Source organism: Tursiops truncatus, chromosome 8 (assembly GCF_011762595.2).
Source record: "Tursiops truncatus isolate mTurTru1 chromosome 8, mTurTru1.mat.Y, whole genome shotgun sequence".
NCBI lineage: Eukaryota > Metazoa > Chordata > Mammalia > Artiodactyla > Delphinidae > Tursiops > Tursiops truncatus.
The window spans coordinates 80,950,802-80,971,815 of NC_047041.1; the positions used below are offsets into that span (position 1 = coordinate 80,950,802).

A 21,014-nucleotide genomic window follows, 5' to 3' on the forward strand; every position below is an offset into this window, starting at 1 on the left:
CTTCCTGACTTCATGGGAGGTATGAGTCCTCTAAGCGCTAGCTGACAGACAACCAGGCCAGTAGGATTAACAAATTAAAATCTTTCCCCATTCCTCTGATGTAAGATATCTATAAGAACTGCTTACAAATCATAATGTAGCAGTTTTCATACCAAGTTTGCAGCTGTTTCCTTAATTTCCCCCACAATTATATTTTACTGTTATTTTGCATAACAGTAAAACACAACACCTGCTTCAAATTGCAGTCCTGTTCTAAGTACTGTAATTCTCTTTTGAGACACAAAGTACAGAGAGACACGACTGAAGCGCAAAACTGCATAATTGCACCACGCTGAAAAGTAAAAACAAATGAAAACATCTTCCTGTTATAGAAATGACTGTCATTAAAAAGAATGTTAGCCATCAAAGCACAGAGGGGAAAAAATACACATTTTCAGACTGCAAGAACTTAGTGTTTGCATAAATTAGAGAGTGGTGTAAAAATTACATGAGAATTCTTATGTTCCTGCCATCAATGTCTATTGTGTGAAATACAGAACATCAAGAAGCAAGAGAAGCAAAATTCATGTCTAGACCATTGTGACCTCTCAGTAACAATCTCTGCACCGGGTGCCAGAAACAGTTTAAATGTTTCTGGAGTAAACTCGCTAATTAAACTAAGCAAAATGGCCTACAAATGAAAGATACATTCCTGTTATGTAAATATCTAGGCAATGACTTACAGTAGTTAGCATCAGACCCTCCCGTTTGAAGCCCAGAAAAGATGGAACTTAGAAGGTGATCAGTTTGCACTCCTATATGGTCCACTGTACCCTAAAGTCAATATGGGATTTTGCCTTTTCTATCAAGTGAGATCTGTGCCTCTTCAGCAAGCACAGGCCCCTGTTACTCGGAAAGGCTAAATGGGTGGCTGGCACCTCATTTGAATTCATCTTTACCATGTTCTCTTTCAAATGTTTTATCGAAACAGTGCACCTGCAGTGTCTATCTTCTTTAAACTGGAGTCCTTTGAAGAAAATGTCAGACTGAGGCAGAGAGCTTCAAAACTTTCACAGGAACCTTTATAGACAAATCAAGAAAAAGCTTATTTTTTAAAAATGCTATGTTCACCCCCACTCACATCACAAGATGATCATATCCCAAGAATAGGAAACACCAATACATGGGAAAGGCCTTTTTGTTTTTTGTGTTTTTTTTGGTAAACTCCCTCCTCTAACCTGAGAAATCTGGAAAAAGCTTGAAACAAGACAGAATGATACACCACCTAAAACTACCAAGAACCTGCATCACCTTGCTTCACATATTTAGTCAGTAAAGCCTTCCAAATAATCAGATTTTGGAGCAGCTCATCCTCATCACACTTACATTACTTTATGTATAATATTTACAGAGACCAGTATTCTTTTTTAAAATTTCCATTTTTATACTTCAATACATTTGCTCTATAAAACAAAGGAACCCAGTACTAAATGCCAGGAATCCTAAAGAAAAATGTGACACTGCCAAACATTAATGCTGGTGCTACTTTGATTTTCCCTTTAAAAAAAAAATCATGTGAGCACATTTTGCATTTCCTAGACAGCAATCACTTATCCTGTGCCTTAAGCTGTGCAACTTGGAATGTTCTTTTTCAGGAATCTAGTGGGAAACGCTTTTAAAGTCTGCTGGCAATGAAGGGATTAAAAGCTGAGGAATTAAATAACTGTCTCCACCTCCTAGACACCAGAAGTCCAATTTACCAAGAGTTTTCAAAGCAACAACTCATGACCTCTCTGCCCGAGCACCGCACGGCACAGCCTATGAGAAAGGAGCCCGTGATTTCCTCGTTTAAACAAGGATGCTCATTTTATTCACTACCCCTAAGAAGACCGCCCGACAGCCTGGCCAGACTTCGGGACTCGCCTGCTCCGACTCCGCCAAATTTCGCTTTCTCCTCCCTCTGCAGCACAGATCGAGTGCTTTCTCAACTCACGCCCTTACTCTTTCATGCCCATCTCCAGTTACTCATCCCTGTATTCCGGAGCGATGCCCAGAAGCCTTCCGGGCGGCTTCTCCAGCAAGGTGTTTAGACGGATGCACAAAGTTCCACGTGCCTCAGTCCACAGAGCGCCCTCCCTCCCGACGCACTTACACCTGAACTTGTCTCCAGCACTGCGGACACCCGGCTGGCACATTCTTTTGGAAAGAAAGGGCAGGACTTTTCTCCCGCGCCTCTGGCAACGCGTAGAGCCTATATATGGTGGGGCGGGGGGCGCGGAATTCTCTACTTTGGATTGGTGTGTTTGTTTTAAATCTAGGGTGGGCAGTTGGGGGTGGTCAGCAACTACACACACACACACACACACACACACACACTGACACAGTCGCGCGCGCCCTGCCCTCCCGGCTCACGGCCGGCTTGTCCGGACTACAGCTCCCCCTTCCTTCCTGGAGCACCAGCTCGCCTTACTCGCTCAGTCCCCCGTTGCCACCGCCGTCGCCTCCGCTGAGGCCGCCGCTTCTGGCACTGTTGGCGCTGGCGCTCGCGGCCCCAGGCTCCGTTGGGCGCCTTTCTTTCTCTACCTTTCCCCCAGCCCCGAATTGATTGATGACCACCGGCGGCCAATGGCTCTGACACCGCACCATCCTCGCTCGAGCATCACAGCCCCACGCCCCCGACGTCAGCCTCCAGGGCGCGTTGGCATCCCCGAACCCTCAGAGCGGAGCCCGCGCCCGGAGCCGCCACCGCCTCCCTGCTCTCTGCCCCGGAGCTGCGGGGCTGCTTCCCTGGAGCGGCAGAGAAAGAAAGGGAGGGAGCCAGCGAGCGTTGGAAGGGGGTGTGGAGACCACGGATTTCCCCCCCCCCTTTGGAAATCTTTTCTTGCACTTAAAGTTTTGCTTGTTTTTTCCACCATGACCTGTTTGTGTTTGTTTGCAGCATCTCAAGTCAATTACACATTTTTCATGACCCGCATTTGCACTTAATTTCGGGTGTGTTGGGGGGGAATGTGGTAATAAATCTACCCCACTGGAGCATCCTTAATTTCCTTCCTTGCTGGTAGATTCTAATCCCCTCCCCAACCTCCAGGAAAATGCCCCCTCTACCTCCTAGGCCGCAAACCTTGTAATTCAAAGGCTTTACAAAGATAACCCTGTTACATGTAAATAGCATAGAAACTCCTGCCTCTCAAGGGAAGAAATCGGGCGGCAACGGTTACTTTTTCTCGCTGCTCGTCCCCCGCAGCCCAGCCCGGGTCGCCTGCTCGATCTGCAGGCTACGATCGTGGAGACCGGAGGCGGCGGGGGAGAGCGAGGTTGGGGCGCCGGGAGAGAGTGAGAAACAGCCCCGCGCGAGAGCGGCGCGCACGCGGGCGGCCCGGGGGCGGCCGCGGAGCGCAGCCCGAGCACAAAGCTGCGCGGCGCCTTCCTGGCCACCGCACCTCGCTCGGGCCGCCGCGGGCGCCCGGGGCTCGGGCCAACACAATGCACCCGGGCCTAGGCCGGGGCGGCTCGAACACATAACCCCGGGACTTTCTAGTAAACAGCTCGCCGAGCCCTCGTCCCCACCCCCATCCCCGCTGCCGGGCTTTCGCCGCCGCACCTCGCCGACACCCCCTCCTTCCCTCCTAAGAAATCCCGGCGGAGGAGGGAGCCGCGAGGTGAGGACCCCGGGAGGTCGAGGGCCGAGGACTGGGGGGGGGAGGGGAGAAGGGCAGAGGGTCAAGATGGGGAGTGGGAGGGAGACAGCTCCTAAAAAAGAATTCGCTTTCGCTCGGGGGTTGAAAATAAGCCCTCCTCGGGTTCCGAATTGCCCGGGAAGCGCCGGCTTGTGAGAATGTCAGGGGCACCGGGGCAGCCGCGGTCCGCAGCCTCCGAGCCCCTCGCACGCGCCGCTGACAAGGCACCTCGCACCCGGGCTCCGCTTTGTGTGTGCATTTTTTTCCCTTCCTCTCGCGCGCGGCACCGGGCGCCCGGCCGCCTCCTCCCCCTCCCCCGCCCTCCGCCTCCCTTCCCGGGGCGGATTACCTTTCCCGGGCTGCGCTCCGGGTCCTGGGGATGCCTTCAGCGCCCGGCGAGCAGGCGATCCATCGCGAAGCAGCAGGAGCCGGCGGGAGGCGCGCGGGGGCGGCGAGGGGCGCGGGCGGGCCAGAACCTTCGACCCCAGAGGTCCCGCCGCGGGCTGGGGCTGGGGGCCGGGGGGCGCGGCACGAGAGGGAGGCGCGGGGGAGAAAGGACGGGAGCAGCCTCGATCTGGGGAGAGAGCGAGCGAGGGGGCGAAGAGAGGGAGCGAGGGCGCGGCGAGCCGGAGGGAGCGAGAGCGGTGCAGTGACAGGGACTGCCACTGGGGTCAAAGGAGCACAGCTCCAGGAAGCAGGGCGGCCGAGGCGCCGCTCTGTGCGCGCTCCCCGGCGGGACCCCGCGCCCCCGCGCGCCCCTCCTGCTGCCCCGGCCCACTCGAACCCCCACTGGCGCCCTGAGGCCCCGGGGTTGCAAGAGGAGGAGGGAGCTGAGGGCGAGGCCGGCAGCCTGCTGGTGCTCCCGGGTCAAGCAGGCGGCAGGAAGCTGAGCTGCAAGTTCATCATCAGGAGTGCGATCAGCGTAAAAATGATAGGGGACCGGGGAGGGGGGCTACGGAGCCCCAGGAAAATAAATGGAGTTTTCCCTCCAAATGGGCGTCTTCTGCAAAGGGAACACCCAGGAACACCCAGGCCCCAGGCCCCAGGCCCCCCACCCACCGACCTGCCAGGCGCTGTCTGCAGTCCTGGCACAGCTCCAGGGCGCAGAGCTTGCCTCGGGGGCAAGGGGAGCGGCTCGGGCCCTGCGCTGAAACCAGGGAAGGCGACCCTGGGTCCCCCTCCCCGTCTGCTGAGCTTAGATTTTCCTGGGGGAGAGCTATGCTCCCTTTTCTCAAGCCTTTCAACTCGCCAGACACACACCACACACACACACACACACACACACACACCACACACACACACACACACACACACACACACACACACACACACACACACACACACACACCCCTTTCTTTCTGCGATGTTGTTCGTAGGCCAATGCAGCTGATAATTTCTTTCACCTCCATGAATTAAGGCAGGTTCAGTATATGGAGGCAAGGAGAGGCAAAGACTAATTGTTTCCATTTTTGTGTTTGGGGCACATTTCTCCCAAACGATAAGCAATTCAAAAACGTAAAAATAAAAGTTTGTCCTTTTTTCTCTGCTACTTTGGGTTATGGAAGAAAAGGTTTTCAGAATTGTAGGCAAACACGTAAGGAAAAGAAAAGCGGCTGAAATGCTAGAAGACAGAGGACAAGGAAGAGAAGGCTTTTAGAAAACTTGGTTGGTGGTGTTGACTGTGAAAGATGAGGTGGCCCTGGGATGTTATGCCATTGTCAGAGCTGAAGGATCTGGACGCCAACCAGCTCTAATTCCTTTCCAGGAGGCAGACTCAAAAATCTAGGCATTCTCCAAAGGGAAATCCAATGGATGTGTGTGAGAGGGAGAAGTGTGCTAGGTATACTATGTGACAACTGACTAGACATCCTGGCTGAAATTATATCCCCTAAAAATAAAAAGGAACCGTTTCAGCCTGGTCTGTGGCCTCTGTGCTGAGACTAATTGGTTTCCAGGGTCTGGGGAGGAAGGGAGAGAGGCTGGTTGGAGCCCCTATAAAAAAAGATCAAACAGAATTCACTTGAAAATATGTCCCTTTTACAATGGGCTTTCCTGGCACTTGAATTTTTTTTAACACCTTTATTGGAGTATAATTGCTTTACAATGGTGTGTTAGTTTCTGCTGTATAACAAAGTGAATCAGCTATACATATATCCCCATATTTCCTCCCTCTTGCGTCTCCCTCCCACCCTCAACTATACATATACATATATCCCCATATCTCCTCCCTCTTGCATCTCCCAGTCACCCACCCTCCCTATCCCACCCCTCTAGGTGGTCACAAAACACCGAACTGATCTCCCTGTGCTATACTGATCTCCCTGTGCTATGCGGCTGCTTCCCACTAGCTATCTATTTTACATTTGGTAGTGTATATATCTCCATGTCACTCTCTCACTTCGTCCTAGCTTACCCTTCCGTCTCCCCGTGTCCTCAAGTCCATTCTCTACGTCTGCGTCTCTATTCCTGTCCTGCCCCTAGGTTCTTCAGAACCATTTTTTTTTAGATTCTATATATATATGTGTGTTAGCATACAGTATTTGTTTTTCTCTTTCTGACTTACTTCACTCTGTATGACAGACCCTAGGCCCGTCCACCTCACTACAAATAACTCAATTTCGTTTCTTTTTATGGCTGAGTAATATTCCATTGTATATATGTGCCACATCTTGTTTATCCATTCATCTGTTGATGGACACTTAGGTTGCTTCCATGTCCTGGCTATTGAAAATAGAGCTGCAATGAACATTGTGGTACATGACCCTTTTTGAATTACGGTTTTCTCAGGGTATATGCCCAGTAGTGGGATTGCTGGGTCATATGGTAGTTCTATTTTTAGTTTTTTTAGGAACCTCATACTGTTCTCCATAGTGGCTGTATCAATTTGCATTCCCACCAACAGTGCAAGAGGGTTCCCTTTTCTCCACAGCCTCTCCAGCATTTATTGTGTGTAGATTTTTTGATGATGGCCATTCTGACCGGTGTGAGATGATACCTCTTGTATTTTTGATTTGCATTTCTCTAATGATTAGTGATGTTGAGCATCCTTTCATGTGTTTGTCGGCAATCTGTATATCTTCTTTGGAAAAATGTCTATTTAGGTCTTCTGCCCATTTTTGGATTGGGTTGTTTGTTTTTTTGCTAGTGAGCTGCATGAGCTGCTTGTACATTTTGGAGATTAATCCTTTGTCAGTTGCTTCGTTTGCAAACATTTTCTCCCATTCTCAGGGTTGTCTTTTCGAGGGTTTCCTTTGCTGTGCAAAAGCTTTTAAATTTCATCAGGTCCCATTTGTTTATTTTTGTTTTTATTTCCATTTCTTTAGGAGGTGGGTCAGAAAGGATCTTGCTGTGATTTATGTCATAGAGTGTCTGCCTATGTTTTCCTCTAAGAGTCTTATAGTGTCTGGACTTACATTTAGGTCTCGAATCCATTTTGAGTTTCTTTTTGCTGGCACTTGAATTTGAAGTAAGGTATGTCTTATGCCTGAGTAGAAATGAAGGGCTTGCTAATGTATTTCTTTTGTTGTACAGTATGTCCAGAGTGTCCGTACTTGTCACATGTGCTGGGAGCAAGAGGACAGTCACTTTCCTCGCCCAGCATAAACCACAGCAAGTGGCATTGGCGTTAAAGAATGCCAAAGATGGGGAGGGGCTCCTTTATATTTTGTTTTTGATTTCCAGCCCAGCAGCAAACACTGACTGGAATCATGTTTTTGAAGAAATGCTTGGTTTTGTTTTCTTTCTTCTATGAGTTAGCAGTACACCCCTTATCCACATGGTTAAAATTTTTCAACTGATTTTGACTGATTTAATCAGTCAAAAATAAATCTGCACCAGCCAAATTATTTCTGTGGTTTTCTTCCTTTAGAAAACAAACAACCTGATAGTCAATCAAAAAAGGAAAACTAGCTTGTGCATGATCCTAGATCTAAGTAACGTGCACACAAAAAAACAAATAAAAACCTGTTCTACTTTAGTGGCACATTTCATGGGATACTTATTGCTATAAAAAAAATCAAGTGAGTGATCCTTTACAAAGTTGATGAAAACTTCTTTATCATTTTATTGAATGGGGAAAAATTGAGGCAAAAAAAGGTTAAAATCGTAACTTGCAGTGTAGGAAGAAGTCAACCTCTACTGTGTCCCTGCTAATCAGTTATCCACTGAGAGTTGGTGACCAACCTGTATTAAGGTTATGAATTTTTATTTCCATTTGTCTACCAAAATAAAGAAGCTGGAGAAGTATAAGTGAATTTAAATAATAAATTAGGACAAAAAGGAACTCACTTTTCAAATAATTCTCATCCCATGGTTTTGAACATATTGCATTTTGTCAAATCATATTCTCTACCAGCATAGCTACCTACACTAAAAACTTGTTTTAAAATGAGTGGATGTGAACCATGTCTGTCCCCTGACATTAGCTTGGAAACATCAAACCTCATTATACCAAATTTTGAATGTTATATTCCGGGAGTTTTGGTGGTGCTTTTTTTTTTAAGATAAGTGAGGCTGTAAGCTCCATTTTTTTTGTTGTTAAATTCAATTTTTATTGCTTCTAATAGAAAACAAAAGAAGGATGAAAATCAAATGCCAAGTTTATGCTTGCCTCTATGCAAATATTACACATTTTTTCCTTTAATGGAATGTAAACCTGGACCCTTTCTCCAGTGATTTCATCGAAGGAACTGGCAAATATACTTCCTGATATACTGCTGCAGTATCTTTTAAAATATCATTTCAGAATGCATTTAGGGAAGAAAATGAGAGATAGGAGCGTGGGAGAACCTTAGGTGGAAGCTTGGAAAGTGAGTGCTACTTCCCTTGAAAGCTCAGTACTTTATTTGGAGTTGGCTTTCATTCTCCTTATGAGAATAGTTTTCCAATACTTCAGGGATACTTGTGTATAACTAAAAGCTTGGTTCAACCCTGCAGCTCTTCTTCAGAAAAAAAATTCAACTATTTTACCTCTTTTTTTCTTTAAATTGGTTGCATTTTAATCATTTTCCAGCAAAACTTAAGATATATATTATCAGAAATCAGAGCCTGTTAATAGAACTATTATGACACAATTAGAAAAATATCTGAGCCAACCAATACCTTTACTTTATTCTAAATTCCTACAGTTTTTACTTTTTTTCTTTGGTTTGTTTTAAATGTTTTCATTGTAACCCCCTCAAGCTGAAGAACTATGCCCTCTATCCCTTTGTGGTTTTCATTCTTATGTGCTATGTATGCACTTGGTAGAAACTTGGAAATATTTGTTCAACAATCTTATGAGTCAATAAATGAGAAAGAGAGTAAGAGAATGCATGAGTGATTGAGGCTACTACACAATGAAGGAAAATCCATACCAGATATGCAGGAACGGAAGTGATATCATGAGACCAGCATGGAGGATAAGAGCTAAGGATTTCCTACGGAGTTCAAATAGTACAATTAAAGGGGTTTGTTACTGTCTTCAAAAGCATGAAATAGTACATAAGACTGCTTCATAAGTTGATTTTCTCATAGAGAAGCTGAAGATTTTTATGTGTCCCATCCATTTAAAGGCAGCCTTCTTTTTAAACACAGCAGGATGCAGAAGAAAAAAAAAATTTTGTATCTTAAAATTTACAGACATAATATACCAAAATATAGTCTCAAAAGAAAATTATGTGATTAACCTGATTCTTTGATAGATCCTTTTTGAAGTGCTCAAAATAAATATATAAATTATGGCTTTTGTCCTTCTTATTTAAAATTTCCTTTTGGTTATCCAATAAAAACGTGTATGACTAAGAAAGATTCAAGAAACACTAGAACCCATGAAATTTTATTTCATAAAATAAATTTTATAGGCATTATCTTAGAAAGACTAAATTTGATCCAGCTTTGCCAGCAGCTTAAATAATAAAGATGGAGAGAGTGGAAATCTTAAAATTTTACAAAACACTCGCTAATTCTTACCATACTTACTAGCTAATGTTTAGCATGTATCAACAAAAGAGATGAGTATTATTTATGTAATAATTTTAATAATCAGTTTCAAAAAAATATCTTAACAAGATACTGAGCATGTGCTGGTGTGCTTTCTAGCCTAACAGACTTGCGTGATCTCTGTTATCAATTAGTGTTTGCTGAGTCCTTCCCTATATCATATCATGGTCCCAGTTCTGGAAAAGTGGGATAGAATTTAGTGGTACTTGGGATAGGCTTGTCGTGGTGGAAGACGAGCAATCTCATTGAAGTAAAAGCCAAAGTAATCTCTTTTGAAAGATGGGCAGTGTGGAAAACCCATAATAACCAGATTAAAGAAAACATATGTGGGGTTTTTCAAGTTTAATAATTCAGTTTGACAAGCTAGTATAAGATATATCAATATTTTGATTAAGCAATGTATAATGTAATTTTCCCTCTCAGCAAAAATAAATAAATGAATGAATACATTTTTTTAAAAATTGACTTTGAGAGACCAACAGAATCTAAACCCCATTTCTCTCAGTAATAATAATGTTCAGTTATTCAAAAAATACTTTTAAAGCTCTGCTCTGTGACAGGCAGAGTACTCAAACCATGCCGATGGACTAATGATGCAAAAAGCAAGAGTTTCCTCCCACATATGAAGTAGGTAATCTAATGAGCCTGGGGAGAGACTGACTTTAAATAATCACATAAATAAATAAAAATTGTATCTAAGAAAAGGAGAGGCAACTGGTACAAAGAAAACTTAAAATAGGGGTACTTTTCCTCCTCTGAGTGAAGACTCCCTGATGGAGGAAAGGAATACAAGGATGTTATAGGAAAAAGAAAAGCAGTGTGGCGGGTTGCTGAGTTCCAGAGGGGTCTGGATCCGGATCTGTAGGCAGAGGCCAGAACTGAAGGGCCAAGTTAAAAACATTTGAAGGTCACAACTAAGGTCTTGTTGAAGATGTTTGACTTTATTCTGAGGGCAACTGGAATCTGTTTAAGGATCTTAAGTAGAAAGGCTAACATGATTAGTTTTATGTTTTGCAAAGGTCACTCTTGCCCCAGCGTGGAGAATGGATTTTAGGGGGCTAGAGTGAACTTTGGGAGGACATTCGGAAGCTCTCGCAGTCTTTGGGCTGGAGGTGATGGTAGCCTCTAGCAGAACAGTTTGGAGGAGATGAGACATGGAGAGACGTGAATGGAATTAAGAGATTTGAATACAGTTTACGTAATAAAAACAAAGAGTACCAGAATCTTGAAATAGTGTCTGAAGGTGTGGCAGTACCCAGCCAGAGAGGCTGAGAGCTATACTTACCCAACGACTTCCTTTTTTAAGCCCCTCATTCTACTCGTAGTGCACCCTTCCCATGTCTCCAAGCCAACTTCATTCTATTCTGTACACATCTTTTGGAATCCCATCTTGTCATGAGGAACTGCAGTATGAAATACAGTCCTGGCATAAAATGTCATTAACTTTTTTCAAACATACAGATTCTAGAACATTATCCCTCATTCAATGTCCCACACCTATTTTTGGTCCACATATGGACTTGTCTTATTTTGTATGAAATATAAATGCAAGAAGTGTATTTCTGTTTTCCTTTGAAGTTTTTAGATGCTACGTCAATTCCACATCTGTCTTTATTGGAGTTAGTTCACTTCTATTTAATATTCCAAACAATATTCTAAGTGATTCTTATAAAATGGTTGTTTTTTAAGTGAAACATTCAAAGAAACAGATATGCTCTCAGAGGAAATACATAGACACTGATTACAAGTAAGAATATTGTTCTTTTGGTGCAGGATTATTCCACGTGGACCCAATCACAAACCCACAAACCCACTGTGAAGGCGTTCTGATTATTGGCTTCCTGATTGGTGGAAACTAAGTCACTATGGCCCCTCTTAGCAAGTCAGGCTGCCAAGAAAAGATGCAATGGAAATATATATAAACTTTTAAGGACATTTATAATGGCAACCATGTTTTCAAAATTTACCCCTTTCTTGGAACGTCTACGTTTTGAAAGTTCCATCAGTTTCTTCTTCTGTCCTCATGATTCCCCATAGTGACCATCTATAAACAGAGCAAAATCTGCACACAAGAGAAGAGATGAATAGCCAAGGTCTACGGGACATGGTTTTACTAGATTCTAAAATAAAAGGAAGGTTTACAGGAAGGTCGTTTTAAAAAAATTACAGTGATAGATCAAAATCCCTATTTCATGCTCAGTACAGAAGGAACTGTAAAAAGATTATTTTTTTCCTTTTCAATATTATTTCCTTTTCTATTCATTGTTTTGTGAAAATTGGAAAATACAAATAAGCAAAAAGAAAAAATTTTAAAATAGCTGTAATTTCATCATTCAGAAATATTTACTGTTAACACTTGGTTATATAGTTTTTCAGTCAAATGTATTTTACAAAAATGGAAGAAAATTGGGAACACAGTTAAGTGTATATTGTAGTAGTTGAGAGCAAAGCAAGATTAGAATCCCACCTCTGCCTGCCTCTTACTACCTGCGTGACCTTGGGTAAATTACTTAAACCCTCTGTGCCTTGGTTTCCTCATTTGTAAAAAGGAGATATTAAAAGTACCTACTTTGTAGAGTTGTTACAAGATTAAATGAGTTAGTATTTTTTAAGACCTTAGAATAATGTATGATACATATCAAGTAATTATTATACAGTTTTGTAATACATTTCTAAATCTTTTTAATACAAAATTAATATACTGCCATTGTAAATAAATTAAATACTGAAGTACATTAGGAAATAAAAGTTCCCCTCTTTCTTCCTCATATCCCATTACCTATATAACCTGTTCTTTCAACTGAATAGATACTGTGAACATCTTTCCATGTCATTAAACATCCTTCTATGGCTCTATAGAACTTTCATTAAAAGAAGTGCTATGCATGTTATAAGTTTAGAATACCTAACAGTCCATATTCCATTTCAGGACACTGCACACATATTATAACCATAAAGATTACTTTAAAAGATGCTCCTTTAAGGAGTCAATAGTCCTAAAACATATTAAGAAAATCTCTCTGATATTCACATTTATGGGAATGATTGAATTGATCTTTGAAAGACCAAGAGATGTGGTCTTATTGTCATATTATTAATAAAAAATAATTTTTGAGGCAAAAGCAATATTCTAAAAAGCAAATTAGGGATTTTATGTTTTGCTAGCTGCAGTCAGTTTTTGGTTATGTTGTTTAAATTCATAAACAAAACAAATAAGCTGATAGTTTGTTGAGAATGATGACTAATTGATATTTAAACTTTACTACCAATTGTTGATATAACACTTATTTGCATACTTCAGAGCTGTCTAGAATATATAATGGGCCCTAATCTGTAGTGTTCATCTGACAACAGGAGGTTCAAAACGTGATGGCAATAACATGGGAAAGTTGTAGAACTTAAAGGAGGGAGGATTTAAGAATTCTTTGGAACTTGGCAATTCTTTGGAACTTGGCATTTCTTTGGCAAATTGTATGACTGCTGCGTTTCTACCAGTTGGGATATGAAGTATATGGAAGTGTATATGACTAGTGTTTATCTTATTACAAGATTTGCACGTCAAAATTAAATAGTCTGTGGTGATCCTCAACCTTCCCCATACGCACAAGCTAATTTAGTTAAAGAAATATGAGTGTGTTTGGGTGTCAAGGAGTTTGCCTAGTGGAGTCTAAGATTTTCATTTTAGAAAAGGTTGTACTGAGAGAAAAACATGTTCTACAGCACCTATTATCTGGTATCCAAATTCACAATTAGCTAACTGGTCCTCGCATATCTTTGAGGCATACGGAAATTGACGATGAAAGTGTCTACTGTAACTAGAAATATAATTTGATGAAAACTGAAGCAGTGAACTGTGAGAAACTGTTAAAACCAGTGTCATCGAACAGTGCTTCAAAAATAATGACACAGGACTACTAGCCCTTTTTGAGTAATATTGGGTAAAAATGAGAAAAGCACATGGTATGTACGAAAAGTTTAAATATATGAGGTAATGCTCTTTTTAATTACTGTTATTACAAAGGCCACTCCAAAAGTCTACACCCAGACTCCTTTCCATTTATCTCTAAGTAGACAATGACATCACGTCTCCTCTAAATTATTCAGACTCAGGGGATGGATTTGGCTCATTCAATAGGGAATGCCATGTTTGGTGTTGGCACGATGCTTAAAGTCTCACTCCACATCATCCCCAAACTGAGGAGCACGTTTGATGGTGGCCAAATGATTTTTAAAAATTCCCTCTAAACTTAAAGCACTCAGAAAATCATGAAGAACAAAAATAGAACTGCACCATAAGGTATAATCATAAAACGTCATAGAAGGAGGAAAACTTAAAAAGCGGAAAATGCTCCAGTCATCTGAAGGCTAGCAGTTCGTGAAGTCATTAGAAGTCATTCCATACAGGCTGAGTTTGAGGAAAAGTCAGAGGTTGCTTTGTTCTTGACTCTGAGTGAAATCAAAACCTACCCAGACTCTGTACAAAGGCAACTGCGGTCTGCTTTTTTCTTGCTCGGTATTTGCCACTAAACACACGTAAATGACTTATGTTCAGAAAAGTCTGTGATTCTGTTCATATTAATCCATGTCTCAGGCTGGACAAATGCCTGAGCACAATCAAAGAAGGGGGTAGAAGCCTGCCTTTTCAAACAGGCTAGAAAATTTGTACCGAAAAATCACAGGGTGACAGAGACAGCTGGAAAAATTGCAGCTGGGGCTCTGATTTTCGTGCCAGTGTTACACTTAATGCAAAGGGAATGCAGATGATAGATTGAGAGTTATGTATGTCCTTTAGTTCCTCAGTACTGTACTTACACAGAGGTAAAAATATAAAGTTTTAAAAGTAGCCTCATACTAACGTAACACAAAAAAATCCTTACTGTTGCACTGAATTAATACATAAGAATCCAGCAACAAGTTGCTAATAAAACTAGATAAACAGACCCAACAAATAAAGAGTAAAGCAATACCTCCAAAATTCATCAATAGAAAGGTGTTTCACTAATGGACCTTAATAATCATTTCTTTGGAAAAATAGTCCTAACAAGTATATTTACACATAAAACATTCTGCAAGATGGCTTAAAATGCTGGGGCCACAAGGGGTTTTCAAATCAAAGGTTTTAGGACCTTTGTGCTTTTGAAAGGAATGTATATGATTTTTCTTGGGTTTTAGTAGTGGTTTTATTCATAACGGGAAATTAAAAAAACAAGGTATTAGAGGTAATTCTCTGTATCATCCCTATTCGAACGAACCTTTTCACTTAAGGTACTATTCGATATAATTTGTTCAGATGAGGTGTGTCATCCACAACAGAAATGCTATGTGTAAAATGGAGATCATTGAAAGTTTTATTGAGATGTATTGGGAGTCTCTGGGGACCATGCTGATTTGGGCTGTGTTTTCAGACTCCAACACTCTGTGGCCTTTGACAGGCATGAAGAAAAGCCAGACCAAAACAGTTCTCACAGCGCAGCCGGTGGTCACAAAGAACAGCCCATGGAGATGTCTGTCACTGAAAGAGCAGCCTCTGGAAGAGAACCAAAGAGGAAAAGAGGTAGAAATGGAGTGTGTGTGTGTGTGTGTGTGTGTGTGTGTGTGTGTGTGTGAGAGAGAGAGAGAAAGAGAAGATGAAAATATAATATTTGAACACTATAATATTTGAACACTATAATATAATATTTGAACTCTGAAAAACATCAGTGGTTGAAACCACAGGCATATATTTTTCTCTTCTATCTCCAAGGACTTCATTAATAAAATAGTAAGTATAGGTGATTAATCACACAATTACATTTAAAAAATCTTCTAGAACCTTCTGGCATCTTAGGGAAATTGACTAATAAGTTCCAGAAGGAGGGATGGAATATTCCTAGAAACAACGTACTTATCCTCTTACTTCATTTTTTATTTTAACATCTTCACCTTTAGTAAAGCAGCATCATAGTCTATATATTAATTATAACATTAGCTATTTTTCTAACTTGTTTTTTGACATTTATGTGATCTTATGTTAAAATTCCTTTCAGGGTGATATTTTGATGACCGACTGATAATATTTAATGGAAAATACATTTTTATTTAATATGTGTATGCATGCCCCAAAGCTTTTTTAAAAAAGGATTAAAGTGCTCTAAACCCATATATATATAAACTCATGCACCCCTAATATGTAAATTCTTCAGACAAGCCTGTTTAAGATAAAATCATAATCTAATATGTAGCTAGGCTTCTATCCTGCCATTCTCTCGCCACTTTTTTTTTTTTTTCTTCTGGTTTTCCAAATAAACAGCAGGCCCTAAGGGCTCTTTGAACTCGCTGGAGTGTTTAGTGCCAACAATCACTGGTTCATGCAGCTTATCTTTTCCTGGTATTTCTATGTGATTTAATAGTTCCAGCCTGGCCAAGGGAATGAAAACTTCTGGGTCTGTTTCTGGAAGTGCTGCACTCCCCATTGCCATCTGTGATAAACCAAATAACCTTTCTCTGCCTCAGCTATTTTCTTATAACCGTGTCTGTTTTGCAGCGATGGAGTGAAGCTTGATAAAATAGTTGGAATCGTTCATCAGTGAAGCAAAGCTGGCTTCTGAGTCACGCAGGTGTGTCAATTAATTAACGAATAAGTACCAACCTTTGGATGGTGATATTAATTAAATATCCAACATTAAGGTGGCATTTAATTGCCAAGGGATTAATAAAACAGATCCTTAGTCTATTAGATTGGGATTCTTTAGTTATAAGTAATAGAATCTGACCCTGGCTAAGATCAGCAACAGGGAGTTTATTGAAACATTAACAGGATTACATCAATCCGAAGGCTCAGGGTGGTGGATTAAATTTTCTGAAAATGATTGCACCAATATATTTCTATCCCGCATGTTCTTCCAATGTGATGTTGACCGTACTCTGTTGAGAGGTGAGAGGTTTAAGTTCTTTCCCCTTGAATGTGGATGGACTTTCACATTGCTTCAATCAAGAGTGCAGCAGAAGTACCACGGCATGACTTTGCAGGCTAGGTCAGGACAAGAGATAGGGCTTCTCCTTGCATCTTTGTTCCTTGAGCTGCTGCATAAGAAGTCTGGCTGCCCTAAAGTCATCATATATGGAAAGACCATATAAAGGTTTCAAGACATGCCCAAGGAGACCCAATTATTCTGGTCTCCATCTGTTTCAGCCTCCTCTGAGCAGGTACCAGACATGTGAGCACACCTTCAAGTCCTACCTTTAAAATCCCACCAGATAAAAATGAGTAGAGGAGAAATAAGCTGTCCCTGCTGAGTCCTGCCCAGAATGCAGAGTCTGGAGCAAAATGACGTTATTGTTTTTGTTGTTTCAAACCACTAAATTAGGGATGGATTGTAACACTTGGTCAGGAAGCAGGAATCAAGAAGAGAATATGGAAAGGGCTGGGAACGAGGAACTAGAGAAATATACTGTAGCATGAAGAGTGTGGTTGCGGTACTGCAATCAGGATGACTCAACTCCAAATGTCTCTTCAATCCTGTATCACTTATTCAAGAGTCAGAATCCTGGAGAGTACATCCATGGACCAACCTGAAACAGTTAAGTCCACCTCCTGCCTATATCTGAGTGATTCAGGAAAGATTTGGCACAAAGAGTCCCCAGCAGCTGGTGTGACTCCATAGTAGGAAGGCAGGCACCTGGATTCATCATCCGCACCAAGATTATGGTTCAAGGGGAAAGAAATTCTCCAAAAAGAATTTGGATGTCTTTCAGAAGGGTAAATGGAGACAGAAAGTAAAAAGACAACGAGTACGCTCAGGTCACATTTCATTCTACTTAAATAAACAAGTAGTTATAGTATCCTTGAATACAAATTAATGGCAAAGATGTCTTGTCTGCCAGTGGTTTTATTGACTGAAGTCACTGAAATAGTCTTCAAGATAAAGTAGTTCATTGGGTGTTATATATTAGCTTCCTTCCTTCCCTCCCTCCTTCCATTCTTTCTTTCCTCCTTCCTCACTCCCACCCTCCCTCCCTCCCTTCCTTGCTCCCTTTCTCTCTCTCTTTCTTTCTTTCATAATCTTTAATAATTTAGTGTTTAGCACTCAGTCTACAAAATAGTCACAAACATAAGACAAAAGCCTGCAGATTATATATAAAAACACTCAGAGCCGCCATAAACCTTTTTTGGAACAAGATGGAGAAATAAACAGATACTAAATTAATAAAATACTAAAAAATCTTTGAACACCATTGTTTCTCAAACTATGGTCCTTTTCCACTTGTATTGAATCTGTATCAAATGTGGGGCTCAACATATGCATGCATGACACATGCACTCACACACACACACACACACACACACACACACACACACACACACAATTGCCTCAATCATTTTCAATCAAATAAGCTGCTCAATTTCTTAAAAATAGTAAGACTCACTGATTGTTCGACTGGATCAGTGGCTTATTTGACTGAATTGAAAGGCCATTGATCCAGTGGCCCCATGATAGAAAATGCAAAGGATAATTTTCCCTTACTGTCATGGTTCATTCAAGTTTTAATTTGTTTTAGTTATTTAACAGGAGACATTGTTCCCTTTTAAATGATAATACATGCAGTGAGAAAAAATGATCCTTTGTCACTGAGATTGTTTAAGCCTTTAAACATGAGAAATAAAGACATCCTTTAAACCAAGATGCCTTCTTTGCTGTAGAAAAGACATCTGTAGAAGACTCATGATTTTTCACAAGAATTGAAATCAGATTACATATATTTACACACAATATATACTGAAAGTATACAGCATTGCTAAAATAGTTTATTGTCTTTTTCTTGACCATGCATAGAATAGACTTGGGAATACAACAAAATATGAAGAGTTCAAGCCAAATTTGGGAGTCTTACATAGTTTCAAACTTTATTGGTGAAATTATTTGAGAGAGAGAGAGAGAAATATTTATCTCAGAAATTGAGAATTCCAAAATTCTGTTCTGAGGTTTAAGTGATTGTTTTTCTCCTTTTTTTTTTTTTTTTTTGCGGTACATGGGCCTCTCACTCCTGTGGCCTCTCCCGTTGCGGAGCACAGGCTCCGGACGCACAGGCTCAGCAGCCATGGCTCACGGGCCCAGCCGCTCCGCGGCACGTGGGATCCTCCGGGACTGGGACACAATCCCGTGACCCCTGAATCGGCAGGCGGACTCTCAACCACTGCGCCACCAGGGAAGCCCCCTTTTTTTTTTTTTTTTAAACTACTTCTGCTTTTTTTTTTTTAGCTTGATTTGGGCAGTGAAATCTAGCGAAATAAGGAAAGTGGCTTGAGTGTGGAAAAGCAGTGTAAAAGTGAAAAGACCATATCACTGTACAGTCTCTTACTGCTGTTCTTTCACTAATTTGTGACAGAGAGATTTCTCAACGTCAGCACTATCAACATTCAGGTTGGAAAGTGCTTTGTTGAAGTAGCTGACCTGTACATTGTAGCATGTTTAGCAGGACGCCTGGCTTCTACCCGCCTGATGCTAGTAGCACTTCAGTCTTTTTTTAAGTTGTGGTAAAATATATGTGCATAAAATTTACCATTTTAATCATTTTTAAGTGTGCAGTTCAGTGGCATTAAGTACATTCCCCTTGCTGTGCAACTATGGCCAGCATCCGTCTCCAGCACTTTTCATCTTCCCAGACTGAAACTTTCATACCTATTGAACAACAGCTTGCCTTTCCCACCTCCCCACAACCCCTGCTAACCTCCATTCTACTTTCTTTCTCTGTGGATTTGACTACTCAAGGTACCTCATATAAATGGAGTCACACAATATTTGTCTTTTGTGACTAGCTTATTTCACTATTGTAATGTCTTCAAGGTTTATCCATGTTGTAGCACATCAGCATTTCCTTCCTTTTTCAGGTTGAATAATATTCTACTGTATGGATATACCACATTTTGTTTATTCACTCATCTCTGAATGGAAACTTGGGTTGGTTTCACCTTTTGGCTATTATGAATAATATTGCTGTGAACATGGGTATACAAATATTGCTTGAATTTCTACTTTCAGTTCTCTTGAATACATAGACAGAAGTAGAATTGCTGGGTCAAATATCTCCAGACATTGCTGAATGTCCCCTGAGGGGCAAAATCACCCCCGATTAAGAACCACTTGTCTAAAGGAATGAACATCTTTGAACAATGGTATTTCCACAGAGCTGAATCATAGGCTTTTTAGGTTGAGAAGGGACATTGGAAGCCATCTGGTTGAGTAAATGATCTCTACTTCATCCCTAAGACCTGTATTTGGCCACCAGCAGTGTTTGGTAAGTCAGTTACCCATAAGGCCACCTCAAACTTGCCCCATCAGTTTCTTCTCTCCTTAATCTCTTTTAGTCCACTGGCTCCTTCCATCATCTTCTACATGTTCATGTCTGTATAATTCCTATATCTTTCCACCTTCTAGTCATCAGCAAACATCTTAATAGAGTAATCTATAAAACTTCAACTTCGATTTAGTATTTCTTTTTTTTTTTTTTGTGATACGCGGGCCTCTCACTGTTGTGGCCTCTCCCATTGCGGAGCACAGGCCTCCGGACGCGCAGGCTCAGCGGCCATGGCTCACAGGTCCAGCTGCTCCACAGCACGTGGGATCCTCACCGGGACCGGGGCACGAACCCTCATCCCCTGCATCGGCAGGCAGACTCCCAACCACTGTGCCATCAGGGAAGCCCCCGATTTATTCTTTAATCAATTAACATCTGAAACTGCTTTGAATACAAATCACCTCACTGCTAGATTCAATCAGTTTTTTCTTATCTTTCTTCTTGATATAGTCATCACAATATCCAGTTTCATCATGACCTCAACTCTCAGGTGTGTCATTTTATTTACCAAGTATTTATACATCTACTATGTATTACTGTGTAATAAACAATTTTACTGGCCTTTCTCTCCGGTTCCTGGAAGTAACCTCCTAAACAGTTGGAATTTCCCAAGTGACAGGTGTTATCTTTGTTATTCATTATGCACCCCTCAGGCCACATTTGAAAGTTTATGCTAATGAGGAGACTCATGGTGGACTCCTAGATAGTTTATGTAAATGAGATGAGTCAGGAGAGGGGCTGGCCATGCTAGAAAGACCAACCACACATTAGACTTCGGGGCTTTGAGCCCCAAAAGTAATGTAAGCCTGACTTCTGAGGAGATGGATGGGGCTGGAGATGGAGTCACCATGGGCAATGATTCAAACAACCCTGCCTGTATAATGAAACCCTGATAAAAACTCTGGAAACTGAAGTTCAGGTGAGCCTCCTTGGTGGCAAACACTCTGTGTACTGGCACACATTGGTGTACCCAGAGGTAACAGGCACCCTGAGGACAAGGAAGCTTCACATTTGGGACCTTATTAGACATCATCTTATGTGCTC

At 41.6% G+C, this 21,014-nt stretch overlaps 1 protein-coding gene and 1 long non-coding RNA gene across 3 annotated transcripts in view; one reads left to right on the forward strand and one right to left on the reverse strand.

Moving 5' to 3' along the window:
* MPPED2 (metallophosphoesterase domain containing 2) overlaps positions 1-4,443 on the reverse strand; it is a 175,791-nt gene extending 171,348 nt beyond the window's left edge. Inside the window, exon 1 of one of the 2 annotated variants that reach the window (XM_033862658.2) lies at positions 4,006-4,443. The gene's annotated coding sequence lies outside the window, so the exon portion shown is untranslated. Of the gene's footprint in view, positions 1-2,449; positions 2,723-4,005 lie in introns of those variants that run through there. The other variant, XM_073808730.1, reaches the window with a different exon arrangement.
* On the forward strand, positions 3,483-16,234 carry LOC141279372 (uncharacterized). Its single transcript, XR_012333493.1, has 3 exons — positions 3,483-3,638; positions 15,041-15,189; positions 16,159-16,234. It is a non-coding gene; the product is annotated as an uncharacterized lncRNA (long non-coding RNA).
* The last annotated feature ends 4,780 nt before the right edge of the window (positions 16,235-21,014 follow it).